At 46.1% G+C, this 26413-nt stretch overlaps 1 long non-coding RNA gene across 2 annotated transcripts; it reads right to left on the reverse strand.

Moving 5' to 3' along the window:
* Window positions 1–3670: 3670 nt before the first annotated feature.
* On the reverse strand, window positions 3671–26413 carry LOC111848806 (uncharacterized). 2 transcript variants are annotated; one of them, XR_002839391.2, is made up of 4 exons: window positions 26304–26413; window positions 25227–25299; window positions 3988–4050; window positions 3671–3845 (listed from the first exon to the last, which is right to left on the reverse strand). It is a non-coding gene; the product is annotated as an uncharacterized lncRNA (long non-coding RNA). The 2 variants fall into 2 exon arrangements; XR_002839390.2 differs by lacking the exons at window positions 25227–25299; window positions 26304–26413 and adding an exon at window positions 23207–23287.

A 26413-nucleotide genomic window follows, 5' to 3' on the forward strand; every position in this document is an offset into this window, starting at 1 on the left:
GACCAAAAGTTTGAGGAAAACTCCGTCTCCTAAAAACACTAATGTGGAGAGGTCAAATCCATCAACATCAAATCTGAACTTTCATCGCAAGTCCTGGCCGTATCATTTTGGTACTGTAGATCCATAAATCTTTCATCTGTATTTTCTCTGTTTCTTGTTTTATTTCTGATGCCTGAAGGCATATCACTTATGACTTAATTACTGATCGCTCAATGGGAATTAAGCGCAATGTGTCCCCATCAAAGTTCCGTAATTCAAGCCCAAATTATCTGCAGCAGAGCGGGACTGCAGGAGAGCACCGATAACTTTTAATTAGGTGACGGTTAGGCAATGCGATGTCCCCCGAAAGTCGTCTGCGTGGGCAGCTTGATTCCTGAGCTCCCCCTTGGCTAAAAACTGTGCTTCCCATCAGTGTGTGATGTGAGGGACACTTGCCCACACACACATGCATGTCAGCCCCCCGGGGGGGACTTCCGCATCAGGCTGGGAAACCCTGCCACAGGTTCACGCTCACATAATACTGTCAACAGCCCCTAACAGGAACAGCCCCCATAAGTGCAGCATAACTCCACGCTATGACTAAATTAGTTCCATAGACAGCAATTTTGTCTTTTCGGAAGAACAGGAAATCTGGCACGTCCACAAGAACGAATCAAGGCATCCATCAATCTTCCATTCCATTACTTAAGTAGAGGATTGCAGGGAGTCAGGAGCCAATCCCAGCAGGCATGGGGAGAGAAACAAGGGACACGCTACAGGGCCTTTCTGCAGCACTCACCGCCAGTCCATCACGGGCCGCGCACACACACACACACACGCACACGCACACTCGCACACACGCACACACACACTTACACGCACAGTCACGCACACGCACACTCACACTCACACACACAATTTATATGAATATCTTTGTGAGGACCATCCATTGATTTCTATGGGGAAAACTCTAATCCCAACATGACAACCTTAACCCCTACCCAGCCCTAACCTTAACCATAACTAACCAAAGAAAATACGAGACTCTTGGCATTTTTACATTTTTGATTGCACATTTTTGATTGTGGGGACCCGAAAAATGGTTCCCACAATGTCAAAAAATCAGATTTTTATCACATTGTATGACATTTGGTCCCCACAAGGTAATAATATATAATATTACCACACACGCAACCACACACACACTACAGACAATTTACAGACACTAACAACAGACAGCCTTTCTTCTCTAATGACATATAACACATACCTGATCACAAACAGGCATTACAATGTGTAACACAGTCAGCAGGGGTCTAGCTTCAAGCGGCCGGGAGACTGCAGGTCAACTCTTGACATCATTCAGCTTTGGCCATTACGAAGCGACGCAGCGATTCACTCTGCTTCCACTCTGCGCTCTTATCACGGACGTCAACGAAGACGCTTATGATGAAACCGACTTCCTGCTGCTTTCCCATTACTTCAGTAAGTCACCGTGTGGCTCAGCTTGGCATAACGGTGGTCATTTCCTTAGTGCTCACTCCTTAGAAACCCCCCCTCAGTATTTCAGGCCCACACAGTGGAGCTGAGAGCAAATGAAAATGCAAAGCTTTGCGGAGTCCTGTCCCCCGCCCCCCCCCCCAGGTCAGCGGCTTATCTGTGGAAACCCAGCAAACACAGACTCAGGTAAGTGTCAGATTCGGCTGCAGGATTGTAACCCAGTCTGGAAGAACCGTCGAGCGCCACTGTGGACGGCGACCCGGATCAGTAATGAGCAGGATGAAAGATTACCCTCAAAATAAACGTTTACCAACTGTGGCGGAGCAGGCTGGCGGCATCATTAGGGTGACCCTTCGCGTCGCCCGCGGGCACACTCGTACCCACGCGGTCAAACTCATTTAGTCCCCTAAATGAGAAAAAATTAGATGGGGAAAATCTGAGTGCCTGCTCAGGGTTAAGCGTGTAAAAGCCGGAAACATGGGCCCCATCATCCATGCAGGCGGAAGCCTGGCAGATGCCGGCAGGGAATTATGTGTAGGCAGAGCGCATGCAAGTGGAATAAAATCCAACAAATTAAAAACACGTATGAAAAAGGACTGACCCCTCGCAGATAGAATGAACGTGTCTCCTAATGAGGGATAAGGTCAAGGACAGAGCACCCTGGACGCAATAAAGTCTGCAGCATTGTTATTGAGGCAAAGGGCTTTTATGAGTAATCCACAGCAAACACCATTGCTGATACTCACTCCCTGCTACTCTGATTGCATGCTCTGAAACACACACAAATTTGACAAACTGTCAGAGTTCGCCAATTCATTTACACTCTGGCGTGTCATGGGGCACCAGAGAGCAGGACTGAACCCAACAAACACGCTAAATAAAATGAGAATTGGGATCCCTTTAAAAATGGTACAAGTACTGAACTCGAAAAAGGCAAAGGTAACACAGTAAGATCTATTCCTAGCAAACAAACTTCAAAACAGTCCCACCCAGCTGGCAGTAACACTTCGATCCAGCGTGATTTACAATGACTGCGCTCATTTATACAGCTGGACAGTATAGGAAGCAATTTGCTACACATCTATAACCAGCCAATCAGGTTCAGGCTCATATTTCATCCCAGGGGGGTATTCCATGAAAGTAGCTAAAGAAAGCCAGACTTTCCTGAAAAAGATAGACTCAAACTAGCGCCATCACTAAACTTAGCCTCATGTTGTTCCACTAATACAGTTCAGCTTTAACTAATGAAGGGTCATACAAGACAGACTTGCACAGTCTCACTTAATTCGCACACCCGAGATATTTAAGAAGCCCAAATGAATGGATGAACGATAGATCGATCAAATGAGCCGGAAAGCGTGTAAAACGAGAGCAGTGGTTTTTCCACTGCAGAACAAACGCTGCTGATGGAGCTGTATGAAAAATACAAAGATGTCATCATTAAAAAAGGCAATACTGTGGCCATAAACACAGTCAGGGAGTTGGCTTGGCAAAGAATTGCAGACAGACTAAATACATAAGTTATGTAAACGTTACAAGAGCCTGGCACGGTGGTACAGTGGCATACGCTATCGCCTTACACCATGAAAGTTCCTGGTTTGATCCCGATAGCCAACGATGAACTTTCTGGGTTAAGTTCATGTGTCATTCTTACTGTATAATGTTATTCTGTATTATTTGATCTCCGTAAAATACTTTCAATTGCATCCGTGTGAAAAGTCCTGCACTAATAATCGTATCTTGTCTATACTTTCAAAGTAGACTGTGACTAAACAAAATATAAAAATATCGTCCTGTTCATATTATTTTAACGGATTTTTTTCAATTTGTCATTGCATTTCATGTTTAACCTTTGTAATATGGGTACGCTTTTCATCATCAGGCGTTCTTTAAGACAACGCTCAATTAACCGAGTTAACCTGGTCCGGAGCAGAATTGTTCACTCGTGTAAGTTACCATGGTAGCTCAGCAGGGATTCATTTAAGACACATTGATGGAACAGAACTCCCACTTAAATGAGCCAAACTTGTCGATATAAGTCAGACTTTCCCTTAATCCTGCTTTGTGGAACTGGTCTATTTCTGTGAGAATATAGAAAAACATCACACTCCCTAGTGTATGATAACATGAATAGTAAGGGCCAACTCTCTATGAATGGAGCCACTCTAAAGGACACTCACATGAGCTGCGGTCCAGCAGGAGGTGCTGTGAGCTGCTCGCTGCTTTCCTCAGAAGGTGATGTCATCGCAGGGGGAGTGAGGGAGACGCACAGAGAGAGACTCAGGATCTCTTATTAGGTCTGCCAACGTTGTCAAGATCCACCCCCGATGTGCTTCTGTTTCCTACAACATTTGAATCATGCAGTGCTGTGCAAAAAGAAGGCCAATAAATATGGGGGGGGGGGGCGCGTAAGCAGACGCTGGAGGCAGCCGTGCTGCATTTTGCATGGAACAAGCCTCGCTTTGCGCTCCTTTGATCTTCCCTCTCAAGTACCCCGCTGTGACTCACCAGCCACGGTTCGACTTGGTGGGGAATGGTGCAGACGGGAGCTGGGGGCAGATGCTTCCCTCGCTGCAAACAAACAAACAAACAAATAAATCAAAACAAAAAATAAAAAGTCCAAACAGAAACAGAGGGACAGAGGTCTGCCGGGGAACAGATCCAGGTTTGGTCTGGGCCGGTCTGGTACAGTATGTTGAGGATTTGGCACAAAATAGGTGGTCAGGAAATGGGCCCCATGAGAAGTGGAATCACCCAGAGTAGCATCTTGATGACTATGTCTCCACAGGAGATAATAGAGGGCTGACTGGACAGAAGACGCATCTATAGTAGACATGGAGCAGATAAGCATGGAGGACTGATAGTCCTACTTTTTTTTACGGGAGCAGGTGGGTCCTCAGCCATTGGCTGAGACGGGAGCACAAGTGATGAGCAGCGCAGACATTGGTCACCTCTCTGATCAGTCTGGCCAGATTTTGCTACTTTGACAGCAAGATGGAAGTTTTTAATGTCTTATTTAGGGTCACTCCACAGAGGCATCTCGCATTGTTACTGGGAGGAGCGACAGCAGATACAGAGGATGGGAAAAAAATGAGGGGAAGAATCCATCCTGCATTCTATTTCAGTAATTCTATTTAGGAGTGTAATATTATTCTGCTTGGCTTGGGTTGTCTGCATACCATTTGGTCGTTTTCCAGTTTAAATTAAACATGTTTGAGTCAAGGTCTAGTAAACTCAGAGGACTTATGAGAAACAGGTTCCCAAGGCAACCAGGAGGGATGGGCTGGCCGAGGGAGGCGGCTCAAAGGGGGGGCTAGAACAGGCCACTTGGTTCGGAACAGGCCGGGTTTTATGGGGGGAGCCAGAGATAAAGCAGGGCACAGGAGCCTCGTTCAAAGTGTGGATTAAACAGAAGAGAGAGCACAAACAAAACCAAGCAAGCCTTCATTTTGCGCAAGGCAGGCCGAGTTTGCTCTCTCTCTCACACACATACACAAACACACACAAACAAAAACAACTTTGCTCTCTGTCAGAATGATGGACGAAGCTGTGAACTCCGCTGGCGGGAAGCAGCAGAGGTGCCCAGGGAGAATGTGGGCAGAGAAATGCGCTGAGTGGCCAACAAGTATCTAACTCATTCCAGTACCAGATCACTCTGAGGTCAAGGCGGGGGGTAGCAACAGATACAGGCAGAATGAAGATATCTGGGATGGCCCTGAAAAAGCTAACAAGTAAAGGTGAAAAAGTAGGGCAGAAGGAAGGAAGGAGGAAAAAAAGGAATTAAAAGCAAATAGTGACCCCTCACAGTAAAGGCTGGAAATAAAGGAAGTAAACGAAAAATGAAAGAGACCCAAAGCCCCTGATATAAGTGGGCTCAGGTCGATCCTTCCGCACCCTGGACAGGGGGCATTCGGGTGGTTCCATCATCAGCCAAACTCTCAGTAATCAGTCAGCTGCTACCCGCAGTGCCAAAGTCCCATACCCATTTAATTCCCATTTAACCCAGTTGGTGGTCGACAGCTGGATCGGGAGCCTTGTTTACCCCACTGTTACCTCAGGCGGTCTCAAAGGTGGGAGGAACAGTTGTGGAAACAGTCAGGGAACCATAGCGAACATGAGGGTGCTATACCCTCCGTAACACATTCACGGCGGGCCTTGTTCCATCCGGTTCTGATCCAGACGTCTCTCTCACTGAACACCAATTCCCCTCATTACCCCGGGGAGTTTGCACATCTCAAATGAATGGCGGCATTATGAGATGAACAGCGCCCATGACATTTATTGAATAAGCAAAACATTGGCAAGAAGTTTCCAGGAAGGTGTTACCCAGATCAGGTCTGTCAAAAGCAGCATCTACAGGAAGCTGTCTCTTTGTTTTAAGATCAGTGATACACAGAGAATGCAGCTCATTCACAGAAGAAAGTCACCTTACACCTGCAGGACGAGATCACAGGTGAACTTTCAAACTACAGCTGACTGGCTTCTGAAACAAAACTCTGAGCTGCCTAAACACGAAGGGCGATTCTCCTAGACACCCACAAGAGTGGCGATCCATGTATATGCAAAGAAAGCCAAGACGCACAGGCAGCTGATTCCACACTTTTAGGAGATATGTATACCTACATTTTAAACGCATTTGAACATTCATCAATTTATACATAACCTCACATAAAACCCATTTGAAATACATATTTATATATAATAGCTTTACATTACCTCTCGCAGTTGTTGCCCATACATAAAATGCTACATGCCTAATGAATGGCGATTCATCACAAGCACTCACACAAGCTCGCGTTGGGTGAAATGAACGCCTGCATGCTTCCTATCATTCCCGGGAGACGGAGATTCCCAGTCCAGACAGAGAGGTTTCCTTCCCTCTATGGTGCTCTGGTTGATTTCCCCTGTTCACCTCTTGAATCAGGACCATGTTCTCTCCAGCACACGTAAAACACCAGTTATTCATTAGTATCAGGAGATCATTTGCCACATTTGAGGAAATAAAGAGGATACTCAATTTCCCCACTACACCTGCAGAATAGTAATCTGCACAAACAAACAGCCCTTACAGAAACATGCAGTCACACTCCGAAATACGGCTACATGTCACTTTCAGAGAGAACAATTTGTGCAGGTCTGAGGGCTGTCAGAAGCACACAGAATTGCCGTGTAAGAACATAATGATATATATATAAAACAAAATATAGATATTGCATATATATGGAAAAGGTTCAAACATATATACGCACTCCCAAGCATCCACCCAGTCATCCATCTTTTGTAATTGCTTATTCAGAACTGGGTCTCAATGAGCCTGGAGCCACAGGTGTGGTGTATTTTACACAGGGATCCGCGATTGGGGTTCCTTCTGTTTAAGAATTGTTTTTCAATAACAAAACCTCCAAAATACATCCTATGTTTCTGTGTGTTGCAGACGGTGAGATCCAGATCATACATACAAAGGGATTACATTACAAAAAGGATGCGAGCAGGAGATAATTCCATGTAAACGGCACCACCGCCACTGCGGCCCGCCCAGCGATAAGCATCGATTTTCCATTCCCACTCCTGGTTCCCCGTAGGAGGAATTTCGGGGGCTGATAAGAGGCTATGAGGAGCTGTGCATGATAAATGAGAGATAAAAGGAGGAGAGAAAAGGAAGAAGCTCTATCTGTAATCAGTTAAGCTCTCTGGTTTCGACACAATTCCTTGACCTTCTTTGTTAATGTGTTGTACCAGCTTCCCTGTGGGGCTGTTGGATTAAGTCGGGATTAATCTGCTCACTCCCCTGGCTGAATACACACAGAGAAGTGGTGACAAGTGTCAACAACAACTACACAACTGAGGGAGAGAGAAAGAGAGACAGAGAGAGAGAGATTCCTACAGGATTAGTGTGCTACAGTTTCCATCAAGTTAAGACACTTAAACCACATTATACAATCATTCTCAACACACACAGTTCCTCCTGCACAGTAATGGCTATAATTATGCAATAAAATTATATGCACCAACAGTAAAAGAAATGGAATACAGTTTATGTCTTATGACTGATGCATTATTCTGTGTTAAATCCAGCTTGAGTTCATAACGGCGCATTGTATAGGAAAAAAAAAGAAAAACACCATGTTGACAGAATTACATACGCAGACTGAAAGACCTTAAGTGAAAATGTAAGATCTGCCAGTTTGAGAGGATAAAGACAAAAGAAAAGATTCCTCTGAAGTCAAAAACAGCAATAATGAATGACAGCTTACAAAGGGCATGTGTGATCTTCAAAGGGGTTAAGGTATGAACAGTTATTTAAGTGTGCGTGTGTGTGTGTGTGTGCTAGTGGGTATACCTTACCTTATGAGGAAATAATGTCCCCACAACGCAATGAATACCCGTTTTTTTTCTCAATTTAATAAAAATCTGTGACTGCAATGAAAAAACTAAAATTGCAAAAACTCTTATGGTTATGGTTAGGGCTCGGTTGGGGTTGGATGGCTGGATGGAAACCCACACACACACACACACACACACACACACACACACACACTCCGTTTCAACAGGCACTACCATCGGTTCACTGGAGATCTTCCAATAAAGGTGAATTTTAAGTCACAGTGCCCCCCCATATCCTGAAATGAGCCTTTTAAGACGACACTCCTCTAGCCTTGGAGGATCCATCCATCCATGAACAATCATTCAGTGCAGGGTCACACAGGGTCACACAGGGTCACGCAAAGCCTATGCCTTGGCTGGTCGCCTTCCTGGACACTACTGTCCTCATGATGAACTTCAGACAGCAAATTTATTAAAACTATGGAGAGAAACAGGAGGAGGCCCATCTCAACATCAGCAACAGAAAGAAAATCAGGGACCTTCCCACTAATAGGAGAATCCTCATGTGCCATCTGGCGCTTTTGGAAAGGGGGGTGGGAGGCGGGGGGCAGCCATCACAAAGGAATCTGTTTCCTTGCATCTCCAGGAAGAAACAGCCCCCCCGGAAGGGTGTGGTTGGACTAATGAGTCATTTAAATAACGCCAGATGCACAGATTTTAAACTATCATTGAACGATAATATAATTATGCAATCATCCATCCATCCATCCCTCCGTCCATCCATCCGTCCATCCATCCGTCCATCCATCCGTCCATCCACCCATCCATTTTCTGAAACTGCTTGTCCTATTCTGAGTTATGGGGGGTCAGGGACGTATTCTGGAAGCTACAGGCACAAGACATCCATTCACCTAGCTGTCGGGGGGGGGGGACATAAGCCACAAGAACCAAAATCCCCCCCACCCCGAGTCACCACGCACAAATTTTATTCATACAACAGGCATTATTCATAAAACATTCCACTGCCCTTAAGGCCCCCCCAACCCGTATCCCATACCCCCCAGACGAAATAATGGTAAAACCCCCTAGGGGTTATGAATGTAACATCTTAATGTCTTAATGGAGCTTAGTGCCCCAGCCTGCTTCAGATATCCACAAAGACAGATTCTAGCAGAGAGCTGAATTATCTAAATTAATTATCAATTGGAATCACAACTGTAATTGAAATGTAATTAGAGGTTTTTAAATTAGCAAGCCCCTCCATTTTCTGCTTAATTAGCAGGGATTCTGGCAGGCTAGGCCGAACAGGCATGTGGTGGGGGGCTCGGTGTCCCCCCCCCAGCTATGTGCATTTCTTTACACCGCAAACACACCATGTCACCATACCTCACCATGTGCCCCCCCCCACCAGGCCATTACGGCGACATAGGTAAAAGCTGGGGACAGTTTGCACATCTGGACAAGTGACCTATGCGAAGTGGAAGATTTCGCATGCAGACAGCTGAAAAAAAGACACGCGTATCCATTTAATGTGATATGATCTGTCCTTTTACAGCTGAACCCATCCTGCTTGGTTCAGCTGGAGGCAGAGGGCAAATTAGTGCTCAAAGAAAACGGCTAACTTCCTCCTCAAGGCAGCATGCATTTCCTGGCGCTATCGGAGCAAGGGGCCAGACCCTGCTAACCGCTGTCTACTGGCCACTAAAGCACAATGCCAGAATCGGGTCTCCTGCCATCGGCGCGGTGACGACACGCTGATGCCATCGGCAGTGCCAAACAGCATTTTCACCTTCATATTTCTGCTGATTCTGAATCAGATATGGAAACTCTGGGGTCAAGTTCGAAAGGAGAATACCTCCGAAATCTTTTCTCCAGTGCCTCATTAAGCTAGTGTGAGATTTGTTAGGAGAGTCGGGCAGAGGTGCAACCGCCGGGAGGGAGATGGGGGCGGGGCTTGACCTGGGGAGGGGACTGAAGCAGTATCATTCTTTTAACTAGCAGGGTAACTGGAACGTTAGGTCAGGAATCAAACATGTTTCCCCAACACGCTTGGGAAGGGGCCAGGCCAGCGCCCGATTAACAAGACACGTCAGAACAATCTATTTAGTTTTACGACCCCCAGCACTGGGCTGAATTAGTTCCAAACTATAAAGCCCTGCACACACTGACGGAGGAAATTAAAAAGATTTAAGTTTCTGTCGCGGTGAGATTGGATGAAGTCCTTGACTGCCTGAAACCGGCCCGGGGCGTGTGTCCGCGGGAGGCAGAGAATAGCTGACCTTGCTGTTAACCCATCCCTCCAAGGAGGAGGGTCGTATGATTGCTGATCCCAGGCTCTCCAGAGGTCAGAGGGCAAGTGAGGGACATTAACCTGCCAGGGATTGGGGGAGGAGGGGGGTCTGAGCTTGTATGTGAAATAGCGACAGGTGGAGGCTGCCAAAATCACGCGGTAAAAAGTGACATGCGATAGGATGTCAGGTCAGATAGACAAACTCAGGATCAAAGGTCAAGGTGCAAGAAATCTGCTGGATCCTGGCATGGCCAGTTCAGCCGCCTTTGCAGCCGTAACACACTTCATCGCCTGTGAAATGAAAAATCCAGATCAATAATGCCGTATTTCCGTGTGAAATATCTGTGACCAGTTAACCTGAACGTGTGCCAGAAGCTCCTCTAAAATGTCAATTTAAAGGTGAAGTTTCACTACCTTTCTCAATTTAAAGGTGAAGTTTGACTACCTTTCTCAATTTAAACATTGGCAGAAAACCTTAAGAAACAAAGACAATACAATGAAAATAAAGGTAATCCATAAACTACAAGAAATGAGCAGAACACATTTTGAGCTCATTAAGGTTTGTGTTGTTTGCCATTATGCTGCTATATTAACATACATGTGTGAGTTTAATGGCCAGCCATAGGCCTTTACTGAGGAGCTCAGCTAACAGACCATAATTTCAGTAATGAACTCAGGAACTGGAGCCTAGGCTGCAGACTGCCATACCCCAAGGGTGGAGGGAAGGAGTAAAGAACTCACAAACCTCACTACTCTGCCGGCAGGGGCGACCGTACCCCCCGCCCCCACCCACCTGCCTTAGTGTCACACACCTTCACTGTGGTTTTGCTCTCCGCTGTTCCCCAAACTCTGGAGGAGAGCCGGAGAGGGGGGGGGGGGGGGGGGGGCGTTCAGGGACCGTGGGCAGCAGCCATATGCAGCAACGATATCATGATACAGCATGGCATGGAAAATACACACTCTCTCTGCCGAGACCCCCCCCCCCATGCCTGATCCTTCCGCTCTGAACGGAAAGAGGATAGCATCCTCTCCCCCCTCCTTTCCTGCACCGAGGACCGTGACATTGTGAAGGGAAGGGGAGGAGTGGCGAGACAGGGTGAGCACAGGGAGACAAACACACACACACACACACACACACACACACACACACACACACAGAGACACACACAGACATACACACACACAGACATACACACACACACACACACACAGACACACACACACACAGACACACACACAGACACACACACACACACACACAGACAAACACACACAGACACACAGACATACACACACACAGACACACACAGACACACAGACATACACACACACAGACACACACACACACACAGACATACACACACACAGACACACACACACACACACAGACACACACACACACAGACATACACACACATACACACACATACACACAGACATACATACACACACATATACATAAACACACATACACACACACACACACACACATATTCATAAACACACACACACACATATACATACACACACACACATATACATACACACACATATACATACACACACACACATATACATACACACACACACACACACAGACACACACACACACACACACAGACACACACACAGACACACACACAGACACACACACACATACACACAGACATACATACACACACACACACACATATACATAAACACACATACACACACACACACACACACACACACACACACAGACACACACATATTCATAAACACACACACACACATACATATGCACAGACACAAAGACACACATCCTGACTACCTGCTCAACCCATCCAAACTGTTTGGACCAATTATCTCAGTTCTAAGCTGCAGGGAATTTTGCTCTTTAGTAACTTATTTTAACCGTTAATGAGACCAAGGGTAACGACTCTAGGACAGGACTCATACTCTGTGAAACCCAGACCTCTGTGTAATGTTCTGCATGGGCTCAAACCTGGGAGAGAGGGAATCAAAATGTAGAACTGGTAAATGGACTAGAATAGCACATTATGTAATGTTCAGGTTATTTTAATCCCAATACTAGCTGTGCAGCTCTGAAATCACATACACCCCCGGACTTATTGTGCAGACATATTATCGGACATTTCCCGTGACACCTTACAGTGTCAGGCTGCAGCACAAACCCGACAGCGTCAATGGAACCCAGAGACACAAAAAAATGGCAGGATGACTGCTGGTTAAGGAAGCCGGAAGCTTCTGGCAGAGAGACGGCGAGCCGAGGGCTTGGCGGGGCCTGGTGGGTTTCTTCCATGGCACTCCCACGCTGGGTAAGTGTGCCTTCCTGGTGCCCTGTGCCTTGCTCCAAGCTCACTGTGACCCAGCACTGCACCTCACATCCTGGAATCCGTGGGGGGGGATTAACACCAGAAAATCGCAGCCGTTTGCAGTGGGCAGAATGAGCCCGAGGGCTGGGAGGCCGGGGGGAACCAGCACCACCAACTGACGGGTAGGTGACAGTGCAGCGCCCGACAGCACGGCCCCTCTGGCATTCCTGGGCCTCGGTGGGGGAAGCCCAGCCCGAGAGCGGCACACTCGTTAAGCCAAACGGGTCAACGCGTTAATCACAAGAGGGAGCGGGCACGTTTTAACGAAGCGTGACAAATGGGGGCGCCACTGACTCTTCTCCGCTTTATGGATTTTTTTAACATAATTATGGCAAAGCTCTGCCTTCCATTTTTATAACAATAACCTACATCCTGGTCTCAGGCACGCAAAGAAGCTCCATTACCCCTTATTCTTAGGTAATATACGGCGTCCCTCTCATAAGCAGCTGAACAGGGGAAGGTGTGACTAGATTAGCGAGTATTTGCAATGAAAGAAAGATTGGGATGTTTTATTTAAACATTTGCTCTAAGTCAGAACATTATGCTTCACCACCCCCCCACCCCCCAGATCAGATAAATCTATTTTTATACCTAATCCTGCAGTTTCCAACAATACTTTTTACTCAGTTTCCATCAAAGAGCAGTGTCCATGGAAAGAGAGGAGCTCACACACATATATACACACACACACACACACACACACACACAGAGGTATAGATGCACACACACGCGCACGTACAGATGCACGCATACTATCACACACACGCACGCACGCACAAGTCGCACGTACACAGGTACACACACACACACACACACACTGTTCCTGCTGCACAATGGCGATGGTGTGATAATGGAGGTGGGGGATGGAAAAGGGTTTTATCCCCTCTAAATCCCACAATAGTCTGTGGAGGGAGGGAGGGATATTCTGAAAATGGTAGGGGGGGGGGGGCGTCTGGATTATAGATGCGCCAACCATGCTTGAACACAAATGACCGGGAGTCGGGGGAGGCATTCCGGAACATTTTGTTGCAAATTCGAATGAATAATGTCTCTATACAAAGTAGCTTTTAGCATTAGCACATGTATAGAGCTGGCGGCAGGTACGCCAGGCCCGCAGCGGCACAACAGCGGCACCTGGACAGATTTCAGGGACACGGACGCCGCTGCGGCTCTATTCGGTGAGCAGGGCTGCTGCCGTGACAGTTCTGATGGTCTCCATTGTCCAGGCCGGGGCCCGGCTGCCTTTTCGCCATCAGCCTTTATGACTTTTACCTGGACCCCCCCCCCCACACCAAGCGCCGTCACCCAACCCTGCGGACCCGACGGAAATATGGCAGCGACCCGCAGAGTGAGCTTTTGGTCGCCCGGCAAGCGTTGTTGACAGCAGCAGAGGGGCGCTCTGCAGACGGAAAGGCCAACCATGGCGGCTAATGGGCTCAGACTCGTGCAGCCGGTCCATCCCGCTGACAGCTTGCTCTGGCCCCCGACCCGAGACGCGGCACTGTCACTCAGAGAAGCCCGGCACACCGAACGCGGGACGCCGGTCCAATGCGTCCGCAGGCGTGGGGAGGAGCCAGAGGAACAGCTGCGATAATTATACTAATATTAACAATGAAAAGGAAAGGCCTCTACATTGGCAACATGAATGGATTTATGGAATATATATATATATATATATAAACAAAATTATTTATTACATAAGAAGGTGGTATAAATGGTTAGATCATATGTACCGAAGCATTTTGATTAGAATGGCATTAGATCTTATAAGGCGGATATTCCAGCGCGGTCACTCAGACCCCTATACGGTGATTAGCCTGGCAAGGCATTTTACTCTTAATACTGCTGTAAATTAGCACTTTCTGCTTTCCTAAGGGACACATTTGGCCTGTTATCCATACAGATTGCCTTTTTTTAGGGTAAATTTATGCATTCGTTCACCCTTGTTTTTAATGAGTTTTACTACGCAAGGAAGGCAAATTCCTGAGTAATTAGCAGCTCATAGCACAGGAAATGGGCGACACCGCTCTCAGCCCCGGTTAGATTTAATTATTTACTGTAGCTTCCACACTGAGCACGGCAGCTCACCCGCAGATACCCCCCCACCCAGGGATATACACCTCCATGGCCACTTTCCAGAGAACAAGGTTGAGTCCCAGTAGGACGACATCACACCGAGAAAAGGGACTTTTGGGATCTTCTGCCTCCCTAGCAAAGGGGGGACACACATCTTTAAAATGAGATCCCACCCCCCTAAAAAGATTCTCAAGCATCTATCACCAACAAGCTTTACTCAGCTCCTATCTAGAAATAAGCTATTTACTAAACACACAAATAAACACTATACAGAGATTTCAAGGTTAGGGGAGGGGAGAGGATCTACAATAAAATAAGGTGTAAAAACAAGTACTGATGGTGTCCAGGCTCCAGGCTTTCCTCAGCCCCCCCCCCCCCCCCAAGAACAAACAGACAGAACACGTGTCTGAACTCCCATTCACTACATCCTCTTGGCTCCAAAACAAGACTTAGGTGTGTACTGTCAGAGAGATCTTCAAGTCTCAGCGCTTCTGCTCCATGCAGATTTTGTAAAGAAAACAGCGGTGAACATAACCCCCCCCCCCCAGACACACACCACCAGCACTCACCCCATTCTGGGAAAGAACGGTGCCACGTTTAAAAATGGTATTGCGCTCGGTGTTGAGTGTAACAGCCTACAATGAGCAGGCGTGTAATATAGGGCTGCCTGATAGAGCCCCAGACTGAGCACCGCCAGTCCCGCACTCGCATCAGGGGGCTTCGTCTGTGCAGCACATCAAACATTTCTTAAAAATAACATGGCGTAGTGGAGCATGGCGGCGATGCACTGCCTGCCATTTTAATATCCTCCTGCCATTTGGGACTGACAAAGTCCACACCCTGGGGACGAGCCTCACACCATAACCGCCTTCCTGACCCGCCCGCCGCCTGTCTCCCTGGCTGGTAAATATGCATTCATAAGGGGAATTTTCATTCTGTCGTGGGCTGGACGGCGGAGAGGCGCCCGGCGTCAGCAGAAGCGAGTTTCAGCACCGGCTTAGGTGCTGCCGTCTTTTCTCACCGACTGAATGCGTCTCTTTTTTGACAAGCCCCCTGCGGGTTCATGCCAGTCTGTGGATTTCGAATCAAAAGCTCCAGCTACCTTCATGCTCAAAACAAAATCCCTCCCAACGAACCCAGCAAAATCCCTCCCTCCCTGAAAAGGCAATGTTACCCCACAAGGGGGGGGCTTGCTCCACACTGATAGGCAGAAGTGCAGGTTTCTGATGGATCTTTATGGATTGTTTACTTTGTTTTATAAAAACCAGGTGGCATCGTAATACTCCGGATGGTTCTTTTAAAGCCTTCCAGTGAATATTCCCCCTCACGCATAATAAAACAGCTTCTTTTGTAAGACTTTATGATCAGATCCAACCAAGCATTTGACAAGTCAATACTGTACACATCATTTACAAGGTAACTTTATGTCAGAACACTGGCAGAACCTACTGCGGTCGATTAAGAAACTCTCATGTAAAAAGACAGCCAAGATGTTCCTTACGAAGGAAAAGCTTAGCTTTAGCTGTAGCTCAGCAATAAATACCTAGTAAAAATAAACTCACAATACTGATCTCTCGCGTCTATTCCGGATTGGGTGGTGACATTACAGTAAACCAAAGATTCCCAGCAGTGAAATAAACTGATGCTGAGCTGCATTTTCCCAAACCTTTAACACATTTTAACTGGCTTATGTCAGTCCCCTAAGCTACATGGAATCAACCACACGCTCAGCGGATAGTCAGAGTGAAGACTCAAAGTGAAAATCAAACCTGTCACATCTCAAGATACTTTCAGCACATTAGGCAGACTTTTAAAGGTGGTAAATTATTTAAATTTAGATTCAACTTATTTGATCTTGCCTTCCTTGCGCTTGCCTACTCTTTAAATAAATGTGTGATTATTTATAGGTAATTTATAACATCGTATGACAGAGTTGTTCGATATGGGACCCCTGTCTCTGGAAACACAAAAGATGCTAATTTGTCTCAACAGCAGATCACTGAAGACAGAATGTTTCCTAAAAAGGCATCATTTCAAATGAATATGAATATCACAGTTGTTTTTTTTTTTTGTTTTTAAATGATAAGCACTGAAACATTAGCAGACTTGCTGTCACCCGAGAGTCGCGTGGAGCACGGGAACGCATCACAGGATCGCGGGAGGAGACGGAAATAAGCGCGGCGGGACCTGCCGACCTCCCCCCAGCTCCAGCGCCTTTTAAAATATGGAACACTTCGCTCCTCCAAGTGGCAACACATTTCTTTCAAGTAATGAAAGACAGACATGGGATAAAAAAAAAATGGAAGGAAAAGAGAGGCCTCGCTCACTGGCATATTGAGGAGATGTAGATCTGATTTAACTTTATCAGATCTATCAAAAGTGGGTGACAATGAATAATCTCAGCGTCTGCAGTCCTCAGGGAGTTATGGCACTTCAAGAGGCTCCCCGTTCCCTCCTCTGGTCCTCTTTCAGCGAATCTGTGAGTTAGCTTTTTTTGACACCCCCCCCCCCCCTTTCCACAATGCCTTGCCAAGTCTTTTGTCATATTTATGTTACTGTCTGTCACACTGCCACACAGAGCCAGACTGGCTTGTTTATTCCTCATGAATATTTGAGGCCCGACTGCAATGGGGAGAAACCTGACGCCCAGATTGCACGAATTACTAAAGGCTCATTTGCGGAGCCTCTTAGCCATCCCCTGATTTATGGGATCCTATTGGTGTCTTCACATGCTCATCCGGATTCTATAGGGCGCCAATTATGTGGGCGGGAGGAGGAGGACCCTGTGCGATTGTCTAACCCCTCCCCCTCCGCAGGCCAGGCACTTGGAAGCCGCCAGTCACATTTAAGTGGCGAGCCGCTCGGCATTTTAGGGCGATACTTTTCACTCGGGCAACTTGATGGACAATGAACTGTTTAAATGTGCGGCTGCTACAGATCTAACAGCAGCAGCAGATATAGAAACAGTCAACCACCATACTGCAGGGAATGGTAGCAGAACACAGCTTACATACCTGTCAATCACACTCTAAAATATTCACAGTTAAAATCATGTCTGATACTGGAAAACAGAAGCAAGGTTTGGCATCTGCATGCTACAGGAGCAGCGACTCCTAGTATATTCAGTGGTCATGATAAATTTCCCCACTTTAGGACTCTGATGTAATAGGGGTTAATACTCCTCTGTTAGAGGAGGGTGTAATATTAAAAATGACAGCTGGCAAAACATCTCTACAGCAGCCCTTTAAACACAGAAGATGGAGACTACGGTCCCTCAGGTTTTGTTTTATTCATTCTGACAGCACGAACAATGTTGTGTCCCCCCTCATTCCACGGCACTGCAACTGCAACTTCATTCAAGGTGAACGTGCGACAATAAATCAATGAGGTGCTGTTGAGGTGGACACCAGGCCGTCTGTGAACCCCCCCACCCCAGCCATCACCTGCCTCCTCTGCTCTCTCAGCAATCCCTTACACCCAGCGAACGCACCAGCGAACCACTGCGAGTCAAGAAGCGTGGTATTTTGACTCGCCGGTCGAATGCGGTTAGTAAGATTACTGACATCATTTAAATGGGGGGGCGGAGGGGGGGTGGCTTCCTATCTTGTTCATCTTGCAGTTTAAACAATCGACGCTAAACAAGTCACAACTTTCAGAATTTCTTACTCAGATCTTTTTTGGACAACTGCTTAACTCTTTAAATCAATAACAGCAAAGTCAAGTTGAAGTCTTCATTTCAAATGCTGCATCTGGTATACAATTCTTGCTTACTAGTGTATTTACCCATCCATCCATCCATCCATCCATCCATCCATTGTCCATCCATTGCCCAGGACAGTGTCACAGTGAGCCTGCAGCTCATCCCAAGAAAGCTCAGGCACCCTGCAGGTGATGCTGTGGGTGGAAGGTCAGCCTGTTGAAAAGCACACACAGAAATTAACGATGCCAGCAATACTTAACTGAATGTGTTTAGTCTGTGGCAGGAAACAGGAGCATCCAGAGAGGAAACTCAGCCCCCAAGCTACACTGCGAGCCACTGTGCCATCCGATACTGCAACGGGCTGCGAGCCACTGTGCCAACCGATACTGCAACGGGCTGCGAGCCACTGTGCCATCCGATACTGCAACGGGCTGCGAGCCACTGTGCCATCCGATACTGCAACGGGCTGAGAGTCACTGTGCCACCCGATACTGCAACGGGCTGCGAGTCACTGTGCCATCCGATACTGCAACGGGCTGCGAGTCACTGTGCCATCCGATACTGCAACGGGCTGCGAGTCACTGTGCCATCCGATACTGCAACGGGCTGCGAGTCACTGTGCCATCCGATACTGCAACGGGCTGCGAGTCACTGTGCCATCCGATACTGCAACGGGCTGCGAGTCACTGTGCCATCCGATACTGCAACGGGCTGCGAGTCACTGTGCCACTCGATACTGCAACGGGCTGCGAGTCACTTTGCCATCCGATACTGCAACGGGCTGCGAGTCACTGTGCCATCCGATACTGCAGAGGGCTGCGAATCACTGCCATCCAATACTGCAACGGGCTGCGAGTCACTGTGCCATCCTATACTGCAACGGGCTGCGAGTCACTGTGCCATCCGATACTGCAACGGGCTGCGAGTCACTGTGCCATCCGATACTGCAACGGGCTGCGAGTCACTTTGCCATCCGATACTGCAAAGGGCTGCGAATCACTGTGCCATCCAATACTGCAACGGGCTGCGAGTCACTGTGCCATCCTATACTGCAACGGGCTGCGAGTCACTGTGCCATCCGATACTGCAACGGGCTGCGAGTCACTGTGCCATCCGATACTGCAACGGGCTGCGAGTCACTGTGCCATCCGATACTGCAACGGGCTGTGAGTCACTGTGCACGGATTTGCTGCAATGGCACCACGATTACATGCAGACAGGACAATATGAATACTTAGCTCATCAAAAGAGGACAGTTAAGACTCTGTGTGGCAGTGAACTCTCATCCGCATGCCCTGTGCCCGTATGACTAATCGAACAGCGGTTCACTTTCACGGTGGAAAAAAAAAAAGAGTTGACGTCAAAACGAGTGGCCACGACGAGCCAGTGATCACCACGTGCTCCGAGTCATATCCCCACAGGATTCACCCAGTGGAACTGCAGCCTGCCCCTCGCTGAACTCAACAAGGTCCACAGAAGCCTGAAGGTCAGGATGCCATTCTTCCCACAATCCCCCAGGAGGAGAAAACCAATAAGATAGAAGAGAGGCTGTATCCGTGGCAACACACCACAATGACTTGAGCGACCTATACATGTGGGCTTTGTGAATACCGGTTGGATTTCTAGGGTGATTTGTTACTCAATTAAGCCTTCGAGGCATGAGTGAGATCCAGATTTATTTTCTTAAACCTTGCATCACTTATGCGGCTACACAGAGGAAGACAGATCTAAAACTACGATCCTGACTTCTCACCGGAGTTGCCGACTTCGGATTTTTCAATCTGGAGTAGGGCTCTCAGACTCTGCCCGCAGAGGATTGCGGATGCTGGTGCTCATCCCAGACCATTTCCCCAGCCTAATTAGTCCAATTAGTACTTAATCATGTATACTATTTATACCAGCGCCTCCGTCCAATACCACTGACAAAAAAAATAGTACTTACTAGTTATGGGGCGCAAAGAGATGTAATCATTTTTTTATGTGAAAGCGCAGATTCATCACAGTAATTGGGTTGTTATTAAGGGCACCTGGAATGGGCAGACACAAACGGAGGGCTGTGTCCTCAGCGTGAGACCTGCCACTGACCCCTCGGAAAGCCAAGATGCAAAAAAATAATGCTAAAATGATTACAAAATCTACCGTGAACGAGTTCATCGATTGGGTTAACCGGAATGTTCCACCAATGTTAGATAGGGCTTGCAGGGGAAAGGTGGCAAAATTTGACATGGGCTACAAGGTCTCCCTCACGCACACACTGTACGAGCGTGCAGGGCCGCGGCACCCGCACTGAATGTCTTCGTTATGTCATCGTTCCTCACACTTTGCCGGGTGTTGAATGTCAGGCACTCAGGCGGTGATGCGCCCTAGGAAGGGCAGGCCATGTGTTGGGCTGTGAAAATATTCAGTGAGGCTAATGAGGCCGCTGAGCCGTCATGACGAATCTGTGGCAAGGGTCCGGCAGACTTTTAATCCAAAGCATTCTGCACACCTATTCCCCACACACATCCTCAATGAACCACTGAGGAACAACTCAGAGAAAACCTCAGAGGTCCCCCAACTTCCATAAATCCAGTCAATTAAATCCAAAGTAGCATTTTTCTGACTTAAGGGACAAAGCATCCCCAGACCCCCACCCCCCAATCAGTACACACTCCCTTACCAGCATCAGGAACATCTTTACCACAGACGCCTGATATTCACAGGTCTCTCTCTGTACTTTCGTCTCCAGTATCTCACCTGCCCCCCTAGCCTCCCCATGAAAGATCATATATGAGCTGACTGGGAGCCCCTTGTCCTGAAAGCTGTCGCGTGCTGTTCCTGTTGCGTTGCGAACAGACTGAACAGATATACACCCACAGAACCTTGGAGGGCCCTGCAAGAACGCGTGCAGCACCTTGAACAGACACTGGGGGTGCAAGAACGAGGAGTGAGGAACGAGCATGTCCCCTGCATCTGTCGCAAAGGTTCCCCTTTAAAACGGCCACGTGTACAACAGCATCCTTTTGTAAACCGACTAAATTCAATTGTACATCAGGCAGTCTGGGAGGACGCCTCTGAAAGGGCAGCTCCCCTTCCACAGTCCCCGCCAGGAATTCCGGGGCTATTTTTCGACACATTTATGCAAGCCTCCCTCCCCCAAAGATGAGCCGAAGATGAATAATGAGGCAGGTCCCCGTGTGTTAATGCACTGCTGTGGCCTCAGAAGCTGCCTGTGGTTGTAGGGTTATTGTCCCAGGCCTCTGTGGGCCGGCCAACAAACACATGCCCCTGCAGCCACTGCTAAGTTGGGTACAGACCCCCTCAACGCACTAGAGGTATGTGGCTCTGGGCGGGGTGGGAGTTAATGGATGCTACTTTCTCTGTCTCAGAAATGCATCTGGGGGCAAGAGTCTCCACTGGCTGTATGGCATTTAAGGGCAGAGGGGTGGGGGCATTTTAAAGGGGGAGGCTGGAAAAAGAAAAATACACATGCTCTTGGTGTATTTGGTGTATGGTGGCTGGGTGACAGAATAGGGCTAGACATGTTACTATGTGTGAGATTATGGAGCAGATCAACCTGTGCAAAACAAATCCTGCAGAACAGAGATGGGACAAAGGCGCTTCGGTTTCAGACGCCACGAGAGAAAGACACTGAGCGATTGGCAAGACTCTTTGTAACGGACTACAGACCAAGAGCAAGAAAAGTGAGAAAAAAAACAAAACCCTATAAAGATTTTAGTCTGTTAAGCAGAAAAAGGTCTCAAGCAATCGACAGTGAAATCGGAGAATGTCAGACCCTAGTCTCTAGCTCAGACTATTCAGCAAGAAAACCCTGACATCTTCCGCCTGGCAGAGAAGCTGCAAAACCTTAAACATGCAATTATATGATTCCTCAACACCCAAAGCCTTTTACTGCCCTGTTATTACCATATTCAACTTGTCGTAAATGTCCTGCTAAATTAATAAGAGCAAATCCGTGCACTTATCACAATAACAGCTCAGCCAGCACCCGATAATGGCGATTCTGGTTTAACGAGAACTCAACAAAAACCTATTTTATGGGAAAGTCCCCTTCAGCATGGTCATTATGTCACACTTTGAATTAGACACATCCTTTTCAGTTCAAAAAAAAGATTTATTCCTATCAAATGGGACTTCATATTGTCACTGTTCCCGTTAGTATTAATATATATTTTTAGCTTTTTAAGTTCATAAATTTAACAGCACCTTAAATAATGTTAAGTGGCAGAATTATGCAAAATTAACAACTTTTATGCTAAAATTATGCCCTATTAATAAAAAAATATTACGCAGACTAACAAGCAAACAGTCAGCAACAATCAATATCAGCTTTTCATTCATCCATAGAGCTAATACAACATTTGAATGGATCAACCTTCTCATCATTTTATCTACTGATAGTCTTTCACAATGGATGCGATGTGAGATGTGTAATGAAGATCTGTAAACAAGAAGAATCTAACCAAAAGCATGCAGAACCACACAGAAGAAAATGCAAGAAAGAAACATTACTGGCCATAATTTAATAAATGTGAAGTGCATTACATATCCTTCAGTACCAGGTGCCAAAATAAGACTGAGTAAAATCTGTTTTTTTCTACTGTTCGCCCATAGTGAGCTTTAAAGCCAATTGAATTTCTAGTACTTGAACATAGGTTCGGTCATCACACCCGACTCAAACTGTGGCTGATGCTGGTCTCAGATCAGTATCCTACACCATCTCTCAGAGTCCTGCACCGGGTCGGGTACCCGCAGATAGTTGCTGAAACGGGCGGATTTTAATGTTCTGGAATTTTACAGGCGGGTATGCGGGCGGGTAATTCATTACACACGGGCGGGTAGCAGGTCAATCAAAACAGTATTGTAGCCTGCAAAAATAACATAAGCGAAAATATCTATGTATTAGACTATCATGTACAAATTGTCATCATCACAGTGTGTTCGGTATATCGGGGGTACCTTATGGTGCTTTCGATTATTTCTATGCAAGTCGGCACTCGGATGAAAACGTCATGAAACGTCACGAAAAACGTCACCTCCCGTCGGAAACGTATGGAAGTAAATTAATGACAAAAGTCGTTGATGGGAAAAAAAACACGTTGAATTACACTCATCGAATAAAAACGCATTGCATTAATGACGCTTTGAATTTTTGGGAACTGTAATTTAATATTTGCATATATTTAAACATTGAATATTTCAACTGAAAACATTTCAATCGTAATTTCATTGCTTACATATTCAGTACAAAAATATTCGGCTTCCAAAATTCAGTTCCAAAAGATACGTATTTTAAAGTGCATGTTTATAATTCAACCACATGAATTCAGTTAATTTAATTTCGCCTCAAAATAAATTTCAAAAGAACAAATTCAGTTGAAAATATTCCATGTGTTTTATTCACATCTGTATTATTCAAGCAGTAACATTCAGTCCTCTTATTTCTGCTTTACAATATTCAGTCCCGTTATTTTGGCTATTTCAAATACGCTGCCACAATTTCAGTGGTTTTAACATACGATCCGAAATTCAACCCTCTACATCCGGGACTAGCAGGATGAGCAATAGATTGCCAGGATGAGCAATAGAAGCGATCAGTACAAGTTCTGGTCAGTACAAGTTTACTGGTCAATACGATAACTTATTGCAACCCCAACTAGTAGGTTTTTATGTAAGTAATTCGCTAGCTGCATTAATTATCACCAAACTTATCTTGCTAACGTAAGATGCCTACTAGTTGGGGTTGCAATAAGTTATCGTATTGACCAGTAAACGACAAGAAACATAACACAATCAACAAAAATCTGCTGCCAAGTCAATCAGAACTTGTACTGATCGCTTGCTTTGTTTGTTTGTAGTTTGTTTGCCTCTCGAAAAAAGAATATTGCTATGAATGTGCTAAAATATTTTATAAAGCTTTTAATGTGGTTTGACTAGTTCGTGTTTCTTGTTTGTTTGTCTCTCGGAAAAAATAATCTCACTCCAAATCTGCTAAAATATAAAGCAACAACACACAGCAGCGTGTTCATGGAGGCAGCCATGTTTGTTCAGAGATGCGGTAGCTCGAACGGGAGATTGTCGTACGTGATGTCACTCAACTCGGAATTTCCGAGTTCCGAGAGAAAAACGAACGCACCATTACAAGCATTGACATACACGTCTGAATCCTTGCAGAAGCGTGTCGTCCTGTTCTCTCTTTCACGCTCGTCACAGTAAGGATAGCATAGATCTATCTGATTTGATTTTGTGTTAAAAGGACTTTTTCGTTTCAATTCAAAATTCATGTAGGCCTAGCGCTTGTCACGTTGAGAGGTGCATAGAAAAAATAAGTGTGTAATTTATCACGGGTTCGGGCCATAGCTGTCAAGTCTCCCTTTTGGCCGGGAAACTACCGTATTTTACCCCTCTTTCCCGCCGTCCTCCCGTATTAGTATTTTCCCGTAATCTCCCGTATTATAATATCATTTTAAAAAATTCCTCTGCCTCTCCAAACTGAACTGTCAGTAACCTCGCGAGAACTGCCACCTGCAGTAGTCTGCAGGTCATTTACAACATTAACCAGGTCATAAATGCGGAGGTTAAAATGGCAATGCTGTGTGCCAAAAACAACGTTACTTTCACCTTCTGTGACGACTTCAACAAGGATACAAAGTCTGCAACAAGTCATTAGTGAATGCCAGAGAGCCACATGAGTGAACATGAGAAATTAAAAGAAAATGTGTAATGAAAATAAAATGTAAATGACAGGTGGTTATTTTAGTTTTCTTGTACACCTGTCTTAAAATGTAAGGGATACTGGAGCTTGGTTGGGGTGGTGGGATGGCTCACGGTGGGTGGCAGAAAATTTCCCTTATTTTCAAATCCAAAACTTGACAGGTATGGTTACGGGTGGGTAACGGGCAGAATGTTAACGGGCCCGGGCGGGTGCGGATTCAACTTTGAAATAATCACGGGTGCACGGGCGGGTGTGGTGCTGTACCGTGTGGGTGCAGGTCTCCAAAAGTGGACCCATGCAGGACTCTGCCATCTCTCCACTGGGGAAAACACCTTTCCTGAGAATAAACAATAAACAACACCTTACTTATCCAGCTGCTCAGCCTTTCCCATGGTCCTGAGGGAATTCCCTGGGTGAGAAACCCAGCTAAGAAAAGACATAGTTAAACGTAATACATCAGCATTTATAATCATTATTCACAGCACTAACAGATGATTCCATGTGATATGGTACCTAAAGACTCTCTCTAGAGGTTTATCATATTAGATGATCATCTTATTTTCAGGCATCAACTATCAGGGAATAATTCAATAAGCATTAAAGGATATTCTACGTTTGTGGATTAGCATTATAAAAATATGTTTGAGATCAAGAAACAAGAAAAGGTCTCTATGATATGGTCTCTTTCATATTATAGATTGGTGGGAATAAAGGTTTTTATAATTCTCCTTTCAATAAGGTTTTATAGAAAGGATTTAGTGACACTTGCCATTAGACCTACAGAAACGGATGCAGAAACAGTCGTTAAGTTCTACAAACCGGGTTGTGCTCCCAACGACTGCATCTCTAGATCTTGATCTTATAACATGCTGTGGCTTTCTTTCAAGGCTTTACAGTGTGTCACTCATCTGTACCCATTTCCCCAAAGCAGCGTGTTGTGATTCACTGGCTTGTCTTGGAAGCTTAATCCTCCCTATTTGCATTCACCCGACTATATTTGCTAAATTTTAATACTTCACCACCCTGCTTCTTAGGCACATTTGATATTTTACACACAAACATTACACTGTAGGCTGAGCCTATATTTATGATGACTGTTTTACACAATCTAATAATAATAATCATCATCAACATCATGTTAATGAACACATGAATGAATACATTCATGTGCTCATTAAGAAAAGCATGCAGTCGGTGTATTGAAATGCAAACAACACTATATTAAGTGTGAACATAATGTGTTTGTTTAGCCACCAAGTCACTAATCTAGTGTCTTCTGACTATAGTTAACATTAAAGGTTTACCATTTTCCTATCTTAATATCATTGCTGTCAAACCCACCTGTTGTGCCACGGAGCGGGCGACCAGGAAAGCAGGTGAGAGCAGGCAGATGGAGGGGTAAACAGGGTTTTAATTGGCACGAGAAGGCAGACAAAAACTAATACGCATAA

The sequence above is a fragment of the Paramormyrops kingsleyae genome, chromosome 3, assembly GCF_048594095.1.
Source record: "Paramormyrops kingsleyae isolate MSU_618 chromosome 3, PKINGS_0.4, whole genome shotgun sequence".
Taxonomy (NCBI): domain Eukaryota; kingdom Metazoa; phylum Chordata; class Actinopteri; order Osteoglossiformes; family Mormyridae; genus Paramormyrops; species Paramormyrops kingsleyae.